The sequence below is a fragment of the Triticum urartu genome, chromosome 4A, assembly GCF_056163025.1.
Source record: "Triticum urartu cultivar PI428250 chromosome 4A, HENAU_Tu73, whole genome shotgun sequence".
Lineage (NCBI taxonomy): Eukaryota > Viridiplantae > Streptophyta > Magnoliopsida > Poales > Poaceae > Triticum > Triticum urartu.
Window position 1 is genome coordinate 507,390,041 of NC_141876.1, and position 21,133 is coordinate 507,411,173.

The window sequence follows — 21,133 nt, forward strand, 5'->3', positions numbered from 1 at the left end:
TCTTTTCTTTGGGCCTTTATTTTTCTTCCTCTCTGTGGGGGCGCGCCAGCGCACCCACTGGGTGTAGTCCCCGAGTTTCGGGTCGGCTGCTGAGCCGGCGGTCCGGAACTCCAATTTGATGAACTTCTAGGTACTAACTTTGTCTGAAATGCTTGTTGCAGGACTACCACAACCTCTGCGTCACCGCCTTCAACTGTAATGTTGAAGAGTTGGGCAAGCGGACCGCCGACTTGGCAGAGAGCCGGAGTAAGTCCTTCTCCTTTTTCTCTTCTTTGTGGGGGCGCGCTAGCGCACCCGCGGGCTGTAGTCCCCGAGATTCAGGCCGACTGCTGAGCAGTCGGGCCGGATCTCCCCGGCGACCTACTTTATTGACGACTTTTGTCTTTCTTTCTTTCCTTCAGGGGCCAACGCTGCTCTTCAACAGCAGCTGAGCGAAGCCAACTCCGCCCTGCTCGCCAAAGGGGAGGAGTGCGGCAAGCTCGCCGCGGAGCGCGATCTGCTGACCACTCAGTTGGCAGAGCAGAAGGGGTTGCTCGCGAAGTCGCACAGGGAGGCGGAGGAGACGGAGGCCGCCCTCCTGGCCGAGTTCGCGAGCGAGCGCTCTTCCTGGTCTGACAAGGAGGCAATGCTGTCCTCCGGCTTCCACGAGATCGAAGACATCGTTGATGGTGAGTCTCTTTGTTTTCTTTCTTTGAGCCGGCGACCTAGGTCGTGCCGACTCTTGGTTTTTGACTCGCTTTTTTGTTTCTTCGTGTCTTTTGCAGACTTCTTCCCTGGGCAGTCTCAGGCTGCTATCCAAGCCATTGAGGCCGATCGTGCAAGTCGGAGGGCGGAGGGCGCAGAGATCACCACCGATGCCCCCCGAACTCTTGATGAGCACATCTTGAGTATCGAGGCTCGCCTCCGGCCGGCTCACCGGATGCTGCGCCGGCTTCAGCGCGTCGGCGCCCAGGTGATCTCCGCCCTTTGGCCGGATATGCAGGCTCCGCGCACCCCTAGCCTGATGGCCAACTGGTTGGAGGTCACGGCTGGTCGCCTCGAGGCCTGGAAGGGCTCTTCGGCCCGGGCTGGAGCGCGCCGGGCCTTGGAGTTCGTCAAGGCGTGGTACCCGGGGCTGGATCTAGACCGGTTGGCCATGCTTCGGTCGGAGGCCCAGCCGGAGCTGGCGGCTATGGAAGACGCCCTCGTCAAGCGTGCTGCGGCGATCGCCGAGTACACCGACACGAGCATCTTCGTCCCCGAGCGGTCTGAAGACGGCGAGGAGGTCCTACCGGAGTGGTTTGGGATGAACCCAGACTACGGCGAAGACTCGGCGGAGGTGATCGGCTCCAGCGTCGAGGAGGAGACGAGGCGAAGGATGAGGGCGAGGCGGAGGCGCCAGAAGATGGAGTAGACGGCCAGCCTCAGCCCGACCATGCCTCCAGCAACAAGCCGCGTGCGACCGATCCGACTGCTGCCGGAGGCAATCAAGCCGAGACTAGCCGGCCGACCGCCCCGACGACTGACGCTGGCGCCTCCTCCGACCCCCCGACTCCGTCTGCCGCCTCCTAAGCTGCCGCTGTGTCTTTTGTTTTATCTGCTTCAGTAGTCTTTTGAAGAACTTGTTAATTTGCACAATTCCACCCGCGGGGTGTATTCTGAACCTCTGCTTGACAATTTGGCCAAGGGCCTGTGTTATATACATATGTCTATCTTTTCTTGCTCATTGTTCTTTTGGCTGTTTTCCTTTGCCGCTTTCTCCTAGTTGCCTGCCTTGCCAATCGGACAGCCGCTCTGCAGACTGTTGCTGGATCAAGTGCTAGGCTACTTTGGGAAAGCAAGTACTTAGCCGATTTTAAGATTGTTTGAGCAAGTTGGATAGAAAATGACAATCCGACTGTCCGAGAGTCAGTTTGAGAGAAGGGCTTGGAAGCCGTCTTGAGCTATGTTTTACGCTTTGAGTCCCTAGCCATTTTTCGTGCGATCACCCATTCTACCTTACCTCTGCCCACCGTACAGTCGCTCTGCGAGCTGCGGCTTCTGACAGAAGACGGCTTAGATGTTACACACTACTCGTCCGGCTGCAGGAAGCATTTCATAGTGCAAGGCGGCAAGTCCCCGGGCCGACTTGTCGAGCCCGGTGCCAAGCGGCATGACAAAGAGTAACATACTTGTAGGCATAATTTTTGTCATATAGACAAAAGAGGGCAGTCCCCGAGCTCGTCTCGGGGGGCCCGAAGTCTTGGTACTTTAATACAAAGGGTAGCGTGGTACATACTGCATCAACTGTAAAATCTTCGGAGGAGATTTGCATTCCATGGCCGCTCTGTCTCCTTGCCGGAGTCGTCCCTATTGCGTGCTCGGGGCTTCTGAGCGTCGATCAGGTAGTAGGAGTCGTTGCCTAGTACTTTGCTGATGATGAAAGGGCCTTCCCAAGGCGGCGACAGCTTGTGCTGGCCGGCTGTTCGCTAGGTCAGCCGGAGTACATGGTCGCCTTCTTGGAAAGATCTTGGCCTGACCTTCCTGTTGTGGTATCGGTGCAGGCTCTGCTGGTAGATGCTGGACCGGCTGAGAGCCAACAGCCAGCCCTCTTCCAGCAGATCGACACCGTCTTGTCGTGCTTCTTCTGCTTCCTCCTCGGTGTACATGGTGACTCGTGGGGAGTCGAACTCTATGTCTGTTGGGATGAAGGCTTCGGCACCGTAGACGAGGAAGAAGGGCGTGAAGCCGGTTAACTTGTTTGGAGTCGTGCGCAGACTCCAGAGGACGGCTGGCAGCTCGTCGAGCCAGCAGCCAGCCGAGCGCTCCAGAGGCTCGATCAATCGAGGCTTGATGCTGGACAGGATGAGGCCGTTTGCTCGCTCCACTTGGCCGTTTGACTGCGGGTGGGCGGCGGATGCTAGGTCTAGTCGGATGCCCTGTGTTGCGCAGAAACGGGCCAAGGCGCCTTTGGCAAAATTTGTGCCATTGTCGGTGATGATGTTGTGTGGTATGCCGTACCGAATTGTGATATCGGTGATGAAGGTCACGGCAGTCGGACCGTTCAGTTTCTTAATTGGCTTTACTTCCACCCACTTGGTGAACTTGTCCACTTCAACAAGTAGGTGAGTTAGACCACCTTGTGCTGTTTTGAATGGTCCCACCATGTCTAGGCCCCAAACAGCGAAAGGCCAAGCAATGGGGATGGTCTTGAGCGCGGAAGCCGGCTGGTGCGGCTTGGAGCTGAACTTCTGGCACCCTTTGCATTTTTGGACCAACTCCTTGGCCTCTTCCAAGGCAGTCGGCCAAAAGAAACCGTGCCGAAAAGCTTTGGCGACGAGTGCTCTTGAAGCCGCATGGTGGCCACATTCGCCTTGATGGATGTCTTTGAGGATCGCCTGGCCTTGCTCTCGCTCTACGCAGCGCTGGTAGACACAAGTGACACTGTGCATGACCAGCTCTCTGTTGATTATGGTATAGGCTGCTGCCCGGTGTTGTACCTGCCGAGCGGAGGTCCCATCAGTTGGTAGCTCTTTGTTCACCAGAAATTTGAGGATGGGCTGGGCCCATAAGGGTGCTGCTATTTCGTCGACTATCAGAACTGCGACTTGGACGAGGGCGGCTGGGCTGGGAGGCGGCGGGCTGGAGTCAACAACCGCTTGCTGGGCTGATGAAGTCCCCAGGCCGACTGGCTCGGTCCTTGGGCTGAGTTCTGGAATCTTCAAGTCCGTCACCGCAGTCCCCGGGCCGGGCTCGACTGTGGTAGATTTGGAGTCGCCCGCCAAAGTCCCCGTTCTGACTGCCGGAACTCTGGAGTCGGGTCCGCCGTCTTCGGGAGGAGCCGGCACAAAGATGGAGTCTGATTCTGGTGAAGGCTTGACAGACGGCTTGAGGAGGCGTTGAAGGGTGACGCCAGATGGTATTGCTTGGCGGGTAGAGTCGATTCGTGCCAAGGCGTCTGCTTGGTCGTTGTCGTTTCTTGGCACATGGAGAAACTCGCACCCTTCGAAATACCCGCTGAGTTGCTGCACGAGGAAACGGTAGCTCGCCATGTTTGCGTCTTTGGCGTCCCAGTCGCCAAACGACTGCTGGACCACTAAGTCCGAGTCGCCATAACACAAAATCCGGCGGATGCCAAGTTCTTTGGCAAGCCGGAGCCCGTGAATGAGCGCCTCGTACTTGGACACATTGTTGGAGGCGGCGAAATGGATTTGCAGTGCATATTTGAGCTTGTCGCCTTTGGGAGAGGTGAGGACAACGCCGGCTCCCAAGCCGGTGCGCATCTTGGAGCCGTCGAAGTGCATCTGCCAATGGGTGGAGTCAGGTGCTGGAGGCAGGTACTGGGTCTCGGCCCAGTTGACGAGGAAGTCGGCCAGTGCTTGTGATTTGATAGCGGTGTAGGGCTGGTAGTAGATGGTGTAAGGAGCCAGCTCTATGGCCCACTTGGCCACTCGACCAGAGGCATCACGGCTGCCGATGATCTCGGCAAGTGGAGCCATGCAGACCACCGTGATTGGATGTTCTTGAAAGTAAGGCTTCAATTTCTTGGCAGCAAAGTGCATGCCATAGCACATCTTCTGGTAGTGGGGGTAGTTCTGCTTGGAGGTCGACAGTACCTCGCTCAGGTAATATACTGGTCTCTGGACAGGTAGCGCCTTGCTTTCCTCCTTGCGCTCTACTACAATGACTGTGCTGACTACTCAGCTGGTGGCGGCGATGTATAGGAGCATAGGTTCCTTGGGAGTCGGAGCCGCCAGGACAGATGGAGTAGTCAGCATCTTCTTCAACTAGTGGAAAGCTTCGTCCGCCTTATGGTTCCACTCGAAAAAAGTGGTCTTCTTCATGAGTTGGTATAAGGGGAGAGCTTTCTCGCCCAGCCGACTGATGAATCGGCTGATGGACGCCAAGCAGCCGGTGAACTTCTGCACATCCAACAGTCGGCCAGGTACCTCCATTCTCTCGACGGCCTTGATTTTTACTGGGTTGCATTCTATGCCACGTTCAGAGACCAGGAAACCTAGCAGCTGGCCGGCTGGTACTCCGAAGACACACTTCTCGGGGTTGAGCTTGATCTGGAACCGGCGCAGGTTCTCAAAGGTCTCCTTGAGGTCTTCTAGCAATGTTCCTCGCTTTTCCGTCTTCACCACCACGTCGTCCACGTAAACGTGGGCGTTCCTACCGAGCTGCTTGAGGAGGCACTTATGCATGCAACGCTGCAAGGTGGCGCCGGCATTCCTCAAGCCGAATGTCATGGTGAGGTAGCAGAATGCTCCAAACGGCGTGATGAAGGCGGTCTTCAATCTATCAACCGGGTTCAGCTTGATCTGGTGATATCCTGAGTACGCATCCAAGAAACTCAACAGCTCGCATCCTGCTATGGAGTCTATCACCTGATCAATTCTCGGCAGAGCAAACGGGTCCTTGGGGCAGGCCTTGTAGAGGCTCGTGTAGTCAATACACATTCGCCATTGCTTGTTCTTCTTTAGCACCAGGACCGGATTTGCCAGCCACTCCGGGAAGAAAACTTCCATAATGAAGCCGGCTGCTAGGAGTTGGGCTATCTCTTCTCCGACAACTCTTCTCTTCTCTTTTGATAAGCGGCGCAGGGGCTTCCTGACCGGCTTTGCATCAGATCGGACGTGTAACTTGTGCTCGGCAAATTCCGTCGGCACACCTGGCATGTCTTTGAGAGACCATGCAAAGATGTCCCGATTCTCACAGAGGAAATCGACGAGCTCGCCTTCCTATTTGTTGTCAAGGTTTGCACCTACGACGGCGTACCTCTCTGGGTGTTCTGGATCCAAGGGTATCTTTTTTGTCTCTTTGGCCGGCTTGAACGAACCTTCGGCTTCCGACTCCTTCGGGTCGGGCGATATCTCCGGCTGCTTGCCGGCCATCGCCACAGCTCGCTCAAGGAGTCGCTTCTCGGCCGCAATCACCAGGGACTCGGCCAGCCGACTGCTCTCGGCTGCGCAAGCGGACGACTTCCGGTAGTCGCCGGCCATAGTCAGAATTCCCCTGGAACTGGGCATCTTCATCTTGAGGTAGGCGTAGTGGGGGACCACCACGAACTTGTCCAAGGCGGGCCAGCCAAGTAGTGCATGGTATGGGCTCTCAAGGTCCACCACCTCAAACAAAACAGACTCTCTTCGGAAGTGATCTTTGTCCCCAAAGAGGACATCAATCAGGATCTTGCCGATTGGTGAACAGGAAAGCCCAGGAACAATGCCGTGGAACACAGTCCGGCTGTTCTGAAGCTGTCTCTGCTTGATTCCTAACTTCTCCATGGTGTCCTTGTACAGGATGTTGATGCTGCTGCCCCCATCTATCAGAACTCGCGAGAAACGCGCGGCCCGTTTGTCCGTGGCAAAGGTGGCGTCCAGGACCAAGGCGTAGGAGCCCGGACTCGGCATCACTTCTGGGTGGTCAGCCCTGCTCCAGCTGATGGGCCTCTCTGACCAGTGCATGAACTCTGGCGTCTCTGAGGCTACCGCGTTCACCTCTTATTGCTGCAGCCGCCTGCTGCGTCGATCGTCAGCCACACTGGTGAACACCACGTAGGCTCCGTGCTCTTTAGGGTACTCGTCTTGTACTGCGCCGACTGGCCTGAGTGCCGGCTGCTGGGGCGGAGGCGGAGGCGGCTGCCCAGCAGGCGGGGGTGGCAGGAGGCCGTCTCCCTTGGCGATCCTGGTGAGCCAGTGGCACTTCTGGGTGGTGTGATTTGATGGCTTCGCGCCGCTGTGGAAATTGCAAGGTCCATCCAAGGTCTGCTCGTAGGAGAAGGCCGGCAACCAGTTCGGCTTGCCGCCTTTCTGTCGCTTGGGCGGAGGCTGCTCTTCTGGCTGCTGGGCTACGACGGTCGCGACCTGCCGGCTGCTGGAAGCCGGCTGCAGGGCCTTGCGCTTGTGGTCGCCCTGCTATTGTCACTGGCCGGCGTCTGCTGCCGGAGTTCTTGGAGCCTGAGGAGCTACTTTGCCAGTCATGCTGATTTGAATTTCCGTCTTCATGGAGGAGTCGGCCGTAGCGTACTTGTCCGCTATGATCAGCAGCTCGTCAAGGGTTTCTGGCTCATCGCAGAGGAGCTTGTGCTTGAGGAGGGTGCCTTCTCGGCACCCGGCTGTGAAGTACTCGATGGCCTGCACCTCATGCACGCCCTCGCAGGAGTTCCGGAGCTCAGCCCAACACGTGAGGTAGTCGCGAGTCGACTCATCAGGACCTTGCATGCATAGGGAGACCTGGCGAGGCTTGGGAGGACGCTTGTACGTGCTGATGAAGTTGCGAACGAATGCTTCGGTGAAGTCGACCCAGCTGTTGATGCTGCGGGGCTTTAGGCTGTTCAGCCATGTCCGGGCCGTGCCCTGGAGCATGAGCGGAACGTACTTTACGGTGACACGCTTGTTGCCGTTTGCTATGCTGACAGCCGTGGAGTAGTCGACTAGCCAGTCTTCCGGCTTCACGGAGCCGGTATACTTGGGCGTGTCTCTTGGGAGCGTGAACCCTCTGGGAAAGGGCTCGTCCCGAATGCGGGGCCCGAAACAAGGCGGACCCAGCTCATCTTCTTCTTCCAGCGCCAGGGACCGGTGAAGTCGGTCGATCCGGTGGCGGGCGTCATTCTCCCCAACTCCCTCTCGGCGGCCAAGGCGGTCACCGAGAGTCGGATGGTCAACAGGTGGCAGGGAGACTCGCCTCTCCTTGCGGGGAGGGGGAGGCGGACAGTCGTCCCGTCGTTCCACTGCTCTCGGGCGGCCGTCTCGGTCGCGCTCTATGGTAATCTGAGTCCGACTGTGGCTGACAGCCGGCTCCTTGTCCTTCCTTCCTCGGGTACCGCCAGTCGGCGTCCGAGACGTCGTGCCTTGATCTTGGTGCGGGTCATTGTTTGGCCGCCGCGGTGCCTCCGTGCGGCAGCCGGCCTCGTTCTGCGCGGCGGCCTCGTCGAGGAGCCGCTAGACTCGCTCCATCATGAGGCGGCACTCTTCGCCCTCAAAATTGTCCAGCTCATCCGCCGCTGCCTGGGCGGCTTGGATGTTCTCCGCTGGCGTGGCATACACGGGGCAGCTAGCCCCAAACAGGCTGGCGATGGCTACGCCGCGCTGCTGAACCGCGCCAAGGCCGCTGGGCCCTGCCGGAGCCGGCGAGCCGCCAACAGCGTGATCCATCTCCCACTGGTAAGCTTCTGACAAGCGTCTCATGCTGGCTAGCTTCTTCGCGCCTTCAACAAGCTGAAGGCGGCGCGCTTCTAACGTCTCTGCGTCAGCATCTTCTGGAATGGGCGCAGCTAGGTCTTGCAGCGCCGCGCCGAGTGAGTCGGGCGCCCTTCCACCAGGGAACTCGTCATGACTGATGACCAGCACCTCAGTGACGGTGCTCCCGTCGCTCTCCGCGTGGGGGAGAGGTTCGTCGTAGACCACCACGTTGGAGGGGAAAGCGTCGACCGACGCGGTGTCGAAGTCGACCAACATCGGGTCGATGGAGCCTACAGACTCCAAGTCTAGGCAGGCTCGCCGGAAAGGTGGAGTTGATCGAGGAGGTCCGCGAGGAGGTTTTTGGGGCCGCCTACGCCTGCGTCGGACGCAGGTTCATCGGAGAGGCGGACCTCGCCGACAAGTTCGGTCAAGGAGCTGGCTGCGCAGGCGATCTCCACGCCGCGCAGCGCGTCGACGCAAAATTCGTCTGGCATGCCTGGCTGGCTGCGCTCACTAGGGAGGAAAAGGGTTCCCGTCCAGAATAGATCTCCGGATGGCGGTGCACCATGCCCCACGGTGGGCGCCAAATGTTGGGGGTTTGGTGTGACATATGCCAACGGATGGCTTATCATGGTGGGGGCGAGTAGAACGTCACCGGTGCCTGGAAACGGGATGAGGCGAAGACATGCACGCCGGCGAATCTTACCCAGCTTCGGGGCTCTCCGGGGAGATAATACCCCTACTGCTGCTCTGCGGGGTCTCCGCATGATCACTATGGTCAAGTGTTTACACGGTTGCTCCTTGAGCTGTGTATGGTGGTAGGAGAGGGCAAGGCTAGCTCTCTCCCTCTATCTGGTGAGGTATAGAACTACTGGGATCCAACCCTTTGCATGGGTGCCCTGGGGGGTTTATATAGGCCTACCCCCCAGGGGTACAATGGTAAGGTGACTGGGCGCGGGCCCAGCCGTCAGTGTCTCTGACCTCCGACTTCTCCGCCGACTGGTGGGGCCCGCCGACTGGTGGGCCCCGCCGACTGGTCTGGTACGGAGCCGACAGGCCACGTCCGCCGCGGGCGGGTCTTGCCGGCTACTGATTACTATAGCCGTGCTCCTGATGATGCAAGCTTGGTCATGGGGTTGTGGCAACAGCCCCGCCGCCTGGCGGGCGATCACTGTGGCCAGTCCCCATCTCTTCTTGATTAATGGCGCGTGGGCCCGGGGGAGGGCTCGGCCGACTCCCCCGGGCCGACTCCCGTTGGGTCCGACCGGCGGTGCTCCCGCCGTCTCCCGAGGTCTCGCTGGCTGGTGGGCCCTGCTACCTCCAGGCCATACAGACAAGCTGTCATGGGCGAAGGACCAGGTACAGTGGTGCTGATGTCAGGGCCGGCTGGGCAACAGTGCCACGCCACGGGGAGATCTTCCCAAGTACGGCGCGCTGTAGCCATGCCTGCCCTTGGTAAGGGGCGGGGAGTGGGCTTCATTGTAGCCACACCCCTGCCTTGTCCCCCTCGATGAGGTCACGGTTTGTTGGAGTCGCCGGCCGACTCCCCAAAGCCGGCTTCTCTGGAAGTCGTCCCTGGGACTCGGCCGTGAGCGGGCAGTCGACCGCCTTGCCGTAGACTCCCCAGGAGGCGGCTCTTCGCCCTGTGGTCTTGAGGGGCGCAGCCTGCCCCGATGTCTTGAAAGGTCGTGTGGCTCGGGTTGCCCTACCCATGGCCCATTACTCCGACACATATGTTACGGGGCGGTTAAGGGATGACTTACTCGGGAAAGTAAGGCACAAGGAAGTTATCCTTATCTGGGTTTGCCAGAATGACGTCTTCGAGGTGTGAACTCGCGACTTGGCGGTCCCCAGCGCTGCTCAAGAGCTTGGCACGCATGTAGAAGGGGTCGACGATCACGATGTCCGGGGTCTTGTCTCTAATGATCCGCATCTCCATACTCAGCGAAAACAGCCGAACGAAGGTGTAGTGCAGCGGATGAAGGTTGAACATAGCAAAGATTTCATCAAACCGCAGGACGATCGTACCCCCGATGGCGCCATCCACAAAGCCCTTGCCCTCTGGCACCTTGGCCACAAAAACCGGTTATGCCACATCATTCTCTCTGAGACGCCGCTTCTCCAAAGAAAGAACACTGTCGTGCAGACTCCGCATAGCACCGGTTGCAGCACTGAGCATATTTGTCGGTAGCATCGCCCTACCCGCCACATGCACCCTCCTCGAGATATGCTTAGGTGAAGGTGGCCCGTCCTGAGCACGGATCGTACTCGGTGCCGGCTGGCTCGCACCGGCGGCCTTTTTAGTCGGCCGTTTCCGGCCCTTCTTCTTGATCTGCTATAATGGGACTGGGTTCTGCTCACAGACCACCTTCTTGAGCGTGTTGGGGCTGATAATATTTGGCACCTCCGCTATCTGAGGCTCGGTGAAGGCGGCAGATGGAGGCGTCTCCTGAGAACTGAACGCCAGACGACGCCTGTTGCAATTGGGTTTCTCCGCCGTACCAGCTAGATCGCGGTCGTCTTGTTTGGGTTCTTGAGAAGGAGGCCCGCAGAACTCGTCACCGTACCCATGTTCGGCAAAGTACTTATGGACGTTGGTAAATGTACCATCGTCGTTGTCGTCGTCCGGATCCTGTGCCATATGCATGTCCGGATCCTGTGCCATAGGGATGTCCGGCATGTCCGGTAGCGTTGCGGCGTTCTTGCCATGGCTTGGCGCCGGCATGACTGGCGGTCTTGTCTGTGGGGTGGTGTCCCCCGCCCCCAAACGAATTTGGCTCTTCTACCAAAGCAGGGGCCAGCTTACGCAGGCGCTGAGGGTCATCTCATCTTCTTTGTCGGCCCCAGCGGGTCGAATCAGAGGTAACAGCTCGTCGCAGCCTGGCAGCACCCGAACCACTTCAACCCTATACATTGTGGGTGGCATCGGATTACCGTGGAACACGGGGTTGCCCGGTTGAACGATTCTGCCCTTGGCGACATCGACCAACTCGCCGCCCACGAAGTGTAGGAGAGTGCAAGGAACGTTGGCGGCGCCCTGCGAAAACATGTAGGGCGTCAGGGATGCCCAGTCAAAGGCAAGGAGATGAAGTCCTCGGCCGAGAGGCTTAGTTACCGTGATGCCGTCGAGCTCGGCTAATGTCGAGGCACCGCCAACGGCGGGCGTGCAACTGACGGAGGGGCCGCTTGCTGGCGAGGTGCCGGCCGGCGTACACCCGGGTGCATTAAGCTCCAATGCCGGCGTCGGAGACACCAATACCGCCGCCGCCGGAGACACCAATGGCGCCGCCGCCGTAGACACCAATACCGCCACCGCCGGAGACACCAATGGCGCCGCCTGCGCGTTGTGTGAGTTGCTGGGCGTGAAGCTGGGAATCGGGGGCGGCCCCTGTTGGCCACCCGCAATCCACGTCGTTATCCCATGAATCAAGGTAGGCATAATGCCGGTAAGCGTTGATCCCAGTTGTTGTTGCACTTGCTCTTGGACCATCTCCGGAATCCGCGCCACTTGCGCCTTGAGTGCTTCAACCTCGCGCGACTGGCTTTCCGAGCTGGTCTTTTTCTCCTTTCGCCCACCAGCGCCATAGTATGATGACCATTTTGTGGACAAGCCTTTGCCGGCCACACGACCAGCTGACGTCGGCTTATTGAGCTTATCCCTGTTTTTCATTACGTTCAATGCCCTATTCAAAGGGGTGTCGAAAGGGGAGCTCTGAGACGACCCCGCCCTACTACTTTCTTTGTCCTGCGGAAGGAACGTGAACCATTTAGAAATATTGGGGATTAATTAGAATGCAACCATATGGAGCTAATTACGCGGGGGTGTATTCCTTACCAGAATAAGCTCAAGCTCCTTGGTCTTCGGATCCATGGTAAGCTCCTTTGTTACCGGGTCCTCCTTGTACCGGGCCCTGAGAAAGTTCCTGGTCTGCTTGTCACTGTATTTCTCGAAGCGGGGCGGTAGGCCTTGCTCGGCATGCTCCGCGTCCTCCTTGTCCCATATAGGCTCCACCACTCTGTAACCGCCGGGACCGAGTTGGTGGACCCCTATGTTCAACTGCCGCATTTCTTTCCCCCACTGACTTGATTCGGAGGTTGCGGGGCTCTCGCACTTGATCTTGAACTCCTTGTAGTCATCTTCGCTCATCAAAGGATATTTCGCCTTGATCTTCTCATAACTACCACCTTTGTCCGTGCTTTTCCAAGTAGACAGGGCCGTGCTCATCGTCGTGAGGGCGGCACCGTTCACTTTATTACCTGAGAGGCGTGTGTTTGCGAACTCAGCGTGGAACTTGTATCGTTCGTGCAGCTTCATGAAGAGGAGGCTGCGCAAATTCCCTCGGTCCTTATGCCTTAGGTTCTCGGTGTTGATCGAGGCGGTGCTCCGGAGAATGCACCCGAGCTGAATTGAGTACCCCTTGACTACGTGTTTGGGCGCCGTCGGATGCCCGTCGGAGTTCACTTCAGTAAATTCCTCCCTGACGGTGCCGAGCACGTTCGGGCACCGGTCCTTTCATTGCCTCTTCGGTTGGCTGCCATCTATGCGTGCGCCGCCATCATCAGTGGTGGCATCCGCGGTGCCATCATCAGTGGTGTCATCCCCGACGCCACTAGGGGTTGTGTAGTCAGGATCGGTGTCTTCCACGGCGTCCTCATAGCGGTGAGGTTCTTCCTCCAACTCCTGAGACAACTCCCAGAATTGATTGCCGCCCGAACCGCCGGCCTCATCGTTGTGGGCCATGTTTCGCTCTAAATAGGAAAAAAGGTTTGGTCAAAAAGTTGGTTATTGTCAAGGAACAAGATCATGGTCTCATCATTTAGGGTTTGTTGACACCGAGGCATCCTAAAAGCCTAAGCGTACATCATTTAGGTTCTCATAGACACCGAGGCACCCTAAAAGCCAAGGTTTCATCATTTAGGGTTTGTCAACGCCGAGGCACCCTAAATGCTAAGTTTTCATCATTTAGGGTTTATCGATGCCGAGGCACCCTAGGTTCGGCCTAATCACTTGGCACTAATCAGTTGGCTCTATTGCCACCTATGTTGGGTTTATCATCTAGGGTTTATCAATGCTGAGGAGAATTTCTAAGTTGGGCCTAATCACTTGGCTCTATTGCCACCTATGGTTTAATGCAGCAAGAATAAAGGGGCAGTTGATCCTACTTAATTAAGTACTAAGATACCCCGGCCCATGCATTAGTAGCAAGTAACTCATATGTCCGATTTTTAGCAAAGTCATGCTAAAATTCACGGAAAATTTCAGCATGACCTTTGCTGAAAATAGGACATATGGAGTACCTGAATTTGCCGGAACAGAAGTTAATCGACATTCCGGCAAACTCAAGGGCCTCTCGGGGTACCTGCAAAATCATCACGACACGAAGGGCCTCTCAAGGGCCTCAAGCAGCAGCGACGTCTCCCAGGACCCCATTTTTTTGCTAAATTTCTTTGAGCAACAATGAGAGCAGAAAATTCAGCACCACAATGTGCCTCTACTTTCATATGGATGAAAAGGCCACAGACCATATGGTCCTCTGCTTGCATATCGACAAAAATCAGCTCAACTTATGTGAGCTTCCATTCCAGATCTAATAGGTCACCCAACAAAAATTATAAGTCCTCACACCATATATACTTTATCACATTATAAGTCCTCACACCATCAATTATGAAAAAATCTGAGAGTATAAGTCTGGTTACATTCACCCAAGTCCAAACGTAAAATTCTGTCCAACATAGTACAACCCACTTTGATAATTTCATAGGATTTAATATACCGAACGAAACCTGACAAGTGATATGTGTTTTAAGTATCTACAGAACTAACTAGCAGCAGGTGTGCAATGACAAAATTCTGGAGTTATGCTATGCAATCTACAATGTAGTCTAAGGGGAACTAACTAGCAGCAGCTCATCTAGAACACATGTGAGTACTTCAATGGAAATAGCAACATCAGGAAGAAAAGAAGGAACATTGTCCCACAGTAGCAACAGCAGGTGTTCAATTAGTCAAGCAGCAGGAACACACAAGCAAAGCATGTGTTCATTTAGTGAAGCAGTTGGTGTGACTGTACAAATTACTCTACTGATACATGATACATGTGTCATGCGCATTGATCACTATAGCCTTGTTCTCTGACCAAACATCTTCATCTCACTACATGGACAGCGCAGTGTACTGTTATGTCCACTCACAGACCAAAAATTGCAACCAATAACGAACAAATGCCTAACAGTTCCATGGAGCTACTGGATTAAGTGAGAGCTATATGCAGTTTTTTTAAAACAAGTGAGAACTCCTACATGCTTGCCAGGCCATGAAAAAAATGAGTGATGTTTCCATAATTATTTCTTAGAGTGAATACAGTATGTTCTCCAAAACTCAGCAAACAATATGCAGATCGTTCTTAGTGTCGCTTGCTTTTCTGATAGCCAAACAGCCACTAATAATATGCCATTGGGATCATCATCGCTTCAAATCATTTGTCTAGAAACAAAGGAATGTATAAACTGAATTTGCAGAATAATAAAGACAGATATGAGTTGCTAGCTGTTATGAGGCACCAGATATGTCTTTGCTTGCTGCAGTTGTAGTTCTGTGTCATTGATGTCCTAGGAGTTTTCTCAAATTTTACTAGCTCAAGTGTGATGCTATTTCCTATTTACCTATGTGTGCCACAGTTACTTTGTTACATAATTACCCTTTCATAAACTAAGCAACTAACATGAGCACATAGTTACATACTAGTATGTTTCACACAAAAGCAAACAAATCTCCTGGAATGTGTCATGAAATTGAGTTTTAACCAACTGCCATATATAATTTTGCTATTAAGCACAGATCATTTTTGTTCAGGTTTATTTTCCAGAAGAAATATAAATCTGCTCCTAAACAAACAAGGCCGGCCCTGTGGCGACTTGGATAACAGCTAGCTACACTGACAGAGAGGAAGACGAAATCAAAGGGGGGGAGGGGAACCGGTGCAGCTCACCGAGAGGAAGATGATGGCGAGCTCGTGCGGGGCCGGGGTTGACGAGGTGACGCGGATCAACGGTGAGGCCGCGGTGGCCGGAGGTGGAAGAAGACCTCGATCCGCACGATGCAGAATCGTCGAGCTCGAACGGCTGGCCGTAGATGACGTAGAATAACACTGCAGAGCTCCTGGACTCCTTGGTGGGGTGCGGGGACGACGATGGTCGCGGGGACGATGCAGTGACGGGGACGACCTAGTCGGGTGAAGCAGCGCGAGGGTAGGGAAAGTGGGGAGGTGCTAGGGTGTGGAGCGGGCGCGGGGGTCGTCGGAACGGGCGCGGGGGAACCGGAGCGGGTGTGGAGCGGGCGCGGGGGTCGTCGGAGCGGGCCGGGGGTCGTCGGAGCGGGTGTGGCGGGGGAGGGAAGGGGGATCTGGCGAGGGAGAGGGAAGGGGGGATCGGGCGAAGGGGTATCCAGCTAGAGGGGGGAATGTTAGTAATGGCGCACCCTCCTCTCGTGCGCCATTAGTAGTTTTTTTTCTGATAGCAATGGCGCACCCCCCTCTGGTGCTCCATTAGTAACTTTTTTTTTCTGATAGCAATGGCGCACCCTCCTCTGGTGCGCCATTAGTAACTTCTTTTTTTCATTATTTCTTGTTGCATCTAATAATTTGTTTTTTTATCAAATTTGTTATTTTCATGAGGACTAGAACAGAAGATATCATCAAATATCATCAATTTTTTTAAATATCATCAAATTTGTTATTTGAAAATATCATCAAATTTGTTATTTAAAAATATCATCAAAAAGTGGGGGAGGGTGCGCGGTGTCGGTGGCGGCGGTGGAGCGGGCCGGGGGAGTGGTGGGTCGTCGGCGGTGTTGGAGCGGGGGAGGGTGCGGGGGGCCGGGTGCTCGTCGGCGGCGGTGGAGGGGGATCGAGATCGAGTGTCCTCATGAATTCAAAAAGTGCCTGTGAAATTTAAAAATATTCATGATATCAAAAAGTGCCCATGAAATACAATCGAGAAATGAAGACTACGATTTAAATACAATCGATCTTAGCTAGCTATCTGTTCACAATCTTCTTGCCCTTCTTTTTCGCAAATGGAGTTCTTCTATGGAACGGACGTCCTTTAGGTAGGATGGTCCTGCTTCTTCTTGTGGTGTGTGCTGCTACTTCATCGTCGTCGTCATGTTCGATCTTCGGGTCGTCGTACTTGTCGAAGTCTTGCTCATTGGCTACTCCATCCATTCCGATGATCTTCCTTTTGCCTCTCCTCACGACAACACGACTGGGCTTTGACGGGTCGGTAATGATGAAGCATTGGTCCACTTGGGAAGCCAGTACCCATGGCTCATTTTTCGCGGTGGCGTTTGCGCCCCGGTCTTGGATTTGGCTTCGGGTATAACCATGGTGGTGAAATACCGGTCTTCTTTTAGGACGCTCTTGGCCCATCTGACACGGAACATCAGGACCTTCTCTCCAGCGTAGCTCAGCTCCCAGATCTCCTCGATCCTTCCGTAGTATCTGTCCTTGTCGTTACCGGTGTAGGATTCCATCGTTACCCCAGAGTTCTGATAACCATCACTCTTCATGTCCTTGTCCTCGGTGTAGAATGTGTAGCCGTTGATATCGTACGCCTCATAGGTCATCAGGTTGTGCTCGGCGCCCTATGACAAGGCGAATATGAGTTGTTCTTCCGTGGAAGAATCCTCATGTAAAGGGTACGACAGAAGCTTCTGCTTGAACCAACACGTGAAACATGAGTTGTGCTCTTTGATTATATCTCCGTCCGTCCTCTGTTGGCCTCAGTCATTGTACGTCTTCTCAATAAAGGTTTTGTGCTCTACCACCCAAGGATGGACCACGAATATGTGTTGTAGCGCGACTAGGTTTGCTCTTTCAAAGTCGGTGAGTCGACCCTCGAAGTCGACATGCATTTCGCGGCGACCCTCACGGTGACCCCATCCAGCGAGCCTGCCGAGGTGCCTGTTGACGGGCAGACCAACGGGGTTCTCGATGCCTAGATAATTCATGCAGTAGGATATGCACTCTTCGGTCAGAAAGCCCCTGGCTATACTTCCCTCTGGACATGACATGTTGCGAACGTATCCTTTGATGACACCATTCATCCTTTCGAACAGCATCATGCTATGCAGGAACGTCGGCCCGAGTTGGATGATATTCTCCACGATATGGACTAGCAGATGCACCATAACATCGAAGAATGCGGGCGGGAAGTACATCTCAAGCTCGCATAGTATCACCATGATCTCTTCCTGTAGCCTTCTGAGTTGCCTCACGCTAATCGACTTCCAAGAGATGACGTCGAAAAAGTTGCATAGGCCAAATAGCGTTTCACGGACGTGCGCATCCATGATCCCACGGATTGCAACTGGAAGTATCTACGTCATCAGCATGTGACAGTCGTGAGACTTCATCCCGCTGAACTTCTGCTTCGCTGGGTCTAGGTATCTGCTTATCTTCCCCGCGTAACCGTAAGGAAGTTTTACTCCTACGAGGCAGGTGAAAAACTGCTCGATCTCCTCCTGACTTAGAGTGAAGCACGCGGGAGGGTAGTCACTTCCCGTCTTCTTGGCCTTTTTGCCTTTGCGACGAGTTTCTGTGTCCTGCTTCACCTCATCATCATCATCATCATCATCATCATCATCATCATCATCATCATTAGCGTGAAGCTCCTGCCTGATGCCCATTGATTTCAAGTCTGCCCTTGCTTTCAGCCCATCTTTGGTCCTCTCTGGCATGTTGAGCAGGGTACCAAGCAGACTCTCGCACACATTCTTCGTGATATGCATGGCATCAAGGCTGTGAGGCACATAGTGGATCTTCCAGTATGGCAAGTCCCAGAAAACAGACCTCGTTTTCCATACCTTCAGCAGCGGCTCTGGCGCCTTTCGCTTCTTTCCCGGCTCTGGCGCCTTTTGCTTCTTTCCCGGCAGTGAGCAATCTTTCCAATTTTTCAACAGCTCGTCTATTTCCTCACTGCTCCTCGTATGCGGGCATTTTCGGGGTTCGGTTTCACCATCGAACCGATCCTTGCGTTTCCTCCATGGGTCATCATCGCGAAGCCACCTTCGATGTCCCATGAACACGGTTTTCGAAGATCCGAGATCTCTATCTAGCTGGCGATACATTGTGTCATCCATGCACCTTACGCATCCAGAAAATCCGTGGACTACCTGCCCCGCGAGATATCCGTAACCGGGATAGTCGTGCACCGTCGTGAGCAGTGCGGCTCTCATAGGGAAATATTCTTTCTCTGCGGCGTCCCACGTATTGGCTGGCGTTTTCCACAGCGTGTCTAGCTCCTCTTTCAGCAGCCCCAGATACAGATTGATGTCGTTCCCTGGTTGTTTCGGCCCTTCAATGAGCATACTCATGTGAATGTACTTCCTCTTCATGCACAACCAAGGGGAAGGTTGTACATCCACACAAACACAGGCCACGTGCTATGTGTGCTTCTCTGGCTGCCAAACGGATTGACTCCATCGGTGTTCGCGCCCAGCACGATGTTCCTTGGATCCTTCCCAAATTCTGGGTATTCGAAGTTCAATGCTTGCCACTGGCTCGCATCCTTAGGGTGACTCAGCATCTTGTCTTTTTTATTTATCTCCGGATCATTTCCGTCATCTTCCCGCTTCTTCTCCTCCCTATCCGCGTGCCAACGCAGGAGCTTTGCTACCTTAGGGTCCGCGAAATACCGCTGCAGACGAGGAGTGATCGGAAAGTACCACACCGATTTTCGAGGAGCTTTCTTCCTCTTCTTGTATCGAGTGACGCCGCACACCGGACATATGGTAGACTCCGCGTGTTCGTCCCGATAAATGATGCAATTGTTCATGCACACATGGTATTTCACATGCGGTAAATCCAGAGGACACACGATTTTCTTCGCCTCCTCGAAACTGGTCGAGCACTTGTTCCCCTTGGGAAGACGTTCATGCCAGAATGACATGTTCTCGTCGAAGCATGCGTCGGTCATTTTGTGTTTTACCTTCATCTCCAGAGCCATGAGCGTTACTTTCAGGCGGGTATCCTCGGGCCTGCATCCTTCATACAATGGAGTAACCGCGTCTATCTCCAGTTGATCCAGCTTGGCTTTCTCTCGGGCGGCAGCTCTTGCATTATCCGTCTGCTTGAGAAGCAGCTCCTGAATATGAGGGTCCTGCACCCAGCCTCCATCGTCGTCTGCTCCGGCATCTTCATCTTCATGATCATGCCCTTCGTCTTGATCTTCCTCATCATCATGTACGACATCTTCTACATGATGACTATGTACAGCATCACCGTCATGATCATGTCCTGGAGATTCTTCGTCTTCTCGCCCGCCCTCGCCGCGGTGGTACTTGTCTTGTTGCCCTTCCTCATTTCTTGCCCGGCCCCCATGGACGACTTCATAGTCATCTTCATCACCTTGCCACCGATAGCCATCCATGAAACCACGCAAGAGCAGGTGGTCCCGCACCTGCCCGGAATCCGGGTCCGCAATAAGGCTCTTCAGCTTGCATCTTCGACACGGACATCTTCTCTCTGTCTCGTTCTTTTGAAGCATCTCGGCCTTCGCGGAGCTCAAAAACCTATTCACGATGCCTTCGGTCATCGTGCGGACCATGGTCGCCTGCGGGGTAGAGCAAAACGATATTTTAGAACCAAGAAAAAATTTGGCATGACCTTCCCTAAAAATAGGACCAAAAAGAATGCATAGTGCCAAAATTCTCGCCGAAACGGAAATGAATCAACATTCTGGCAAAATATTGGCAACTATCGCATTTCAAATACCGGTACCTGCAAACACAAACATATATGCAACACCACAAACACATGCAACACCACAAACATACATAGATCTAGCTAGGCCACAAAAAGTGCATGTGCACGTTGTTGGAGCGAGCTAGGGAGAAAAAAAGTAGATCTACATCATGAAGATAGCTTTCCCCTTACTTACCTATCAAAAAAGGTAATTTCACCACTTAATTTTGATGAATCTATGGTGGAAATGAGGTGAGGAGGAGGCAGCCGAAAGCTTGGAGAAGGAGGTGGAGGGAATGAAGTGGGCAAAGTCAGTGGGTAGGTGTGGGGCTGTCCAAAATATCTTGTTGGGGTCCCAGGTTACTAATGGCGCACCACCTGCAAATGCGCCATTAGTAACCCTGGTTACTAATGGCGCACCTGCAGATGGTGCGCCATTAGTAGTTTTGCAGAAAAGTAAATATATATATATATACTAATGGCGCACTTTTACAGGGTGCGCCATTAGTATTTTAAACTAGTAATGGCACACTGTGAGGCGGTGCGCCATTAGTAGTTTTGCAAAAAAAAGAATAAAAAAAATTCAGTACTGGCGCACTCCATGTCTTGTGCGCCATTACTAGTTAGAACTAGCAATGGCGCACTTCGGTAGGATGCGCCATTAGTATGTATGTAAAAAAATTATCACTAGTGGCGCACCTATTTTCTGGTGCGCCATTAGTGTCTTCCACACCAATGGCGCATCACCAACTGATGCACCATTAGTATATAGTAGTGGCGCACTATTTCCCTGGTGCGCCATTACTGTCAATCCTATCTATAGCCCTTTTCCTAGTAGTGAACAAGCGCCGGCAGGACTGCCTGCTCTCTCCTCCCCGCGGCCGGCTGTGCTACCGCGCAGGCCTCACTGCCCCACCGTACTCCCATCGCTGGCCTAGCCATCCCTCTACTCACCCACACCTGCTGTTATTCTCCGGCAACGGCAGACGAACCAGTAAACCCTCGCACAGTCGTACTCCCCTCCGCGTGGGAAACAACCGCCGAGTCTTCCCTGCCTTCGTGTCATTCCCTTCCTAGGCCTCGCCGTCGTCCACCGCCCTGGTGCTCCCGGCGCGGCCTGGTCAACATGGTCAACGACCGACATGCATCTGAAGTGGACTGTACGTGGAGAGGCTGACAGCTGGGTCCATGGCCGCACACAAGGAAATGCCTCCTTATTACGCGCAAAATAATGATTCCTCCACCTGA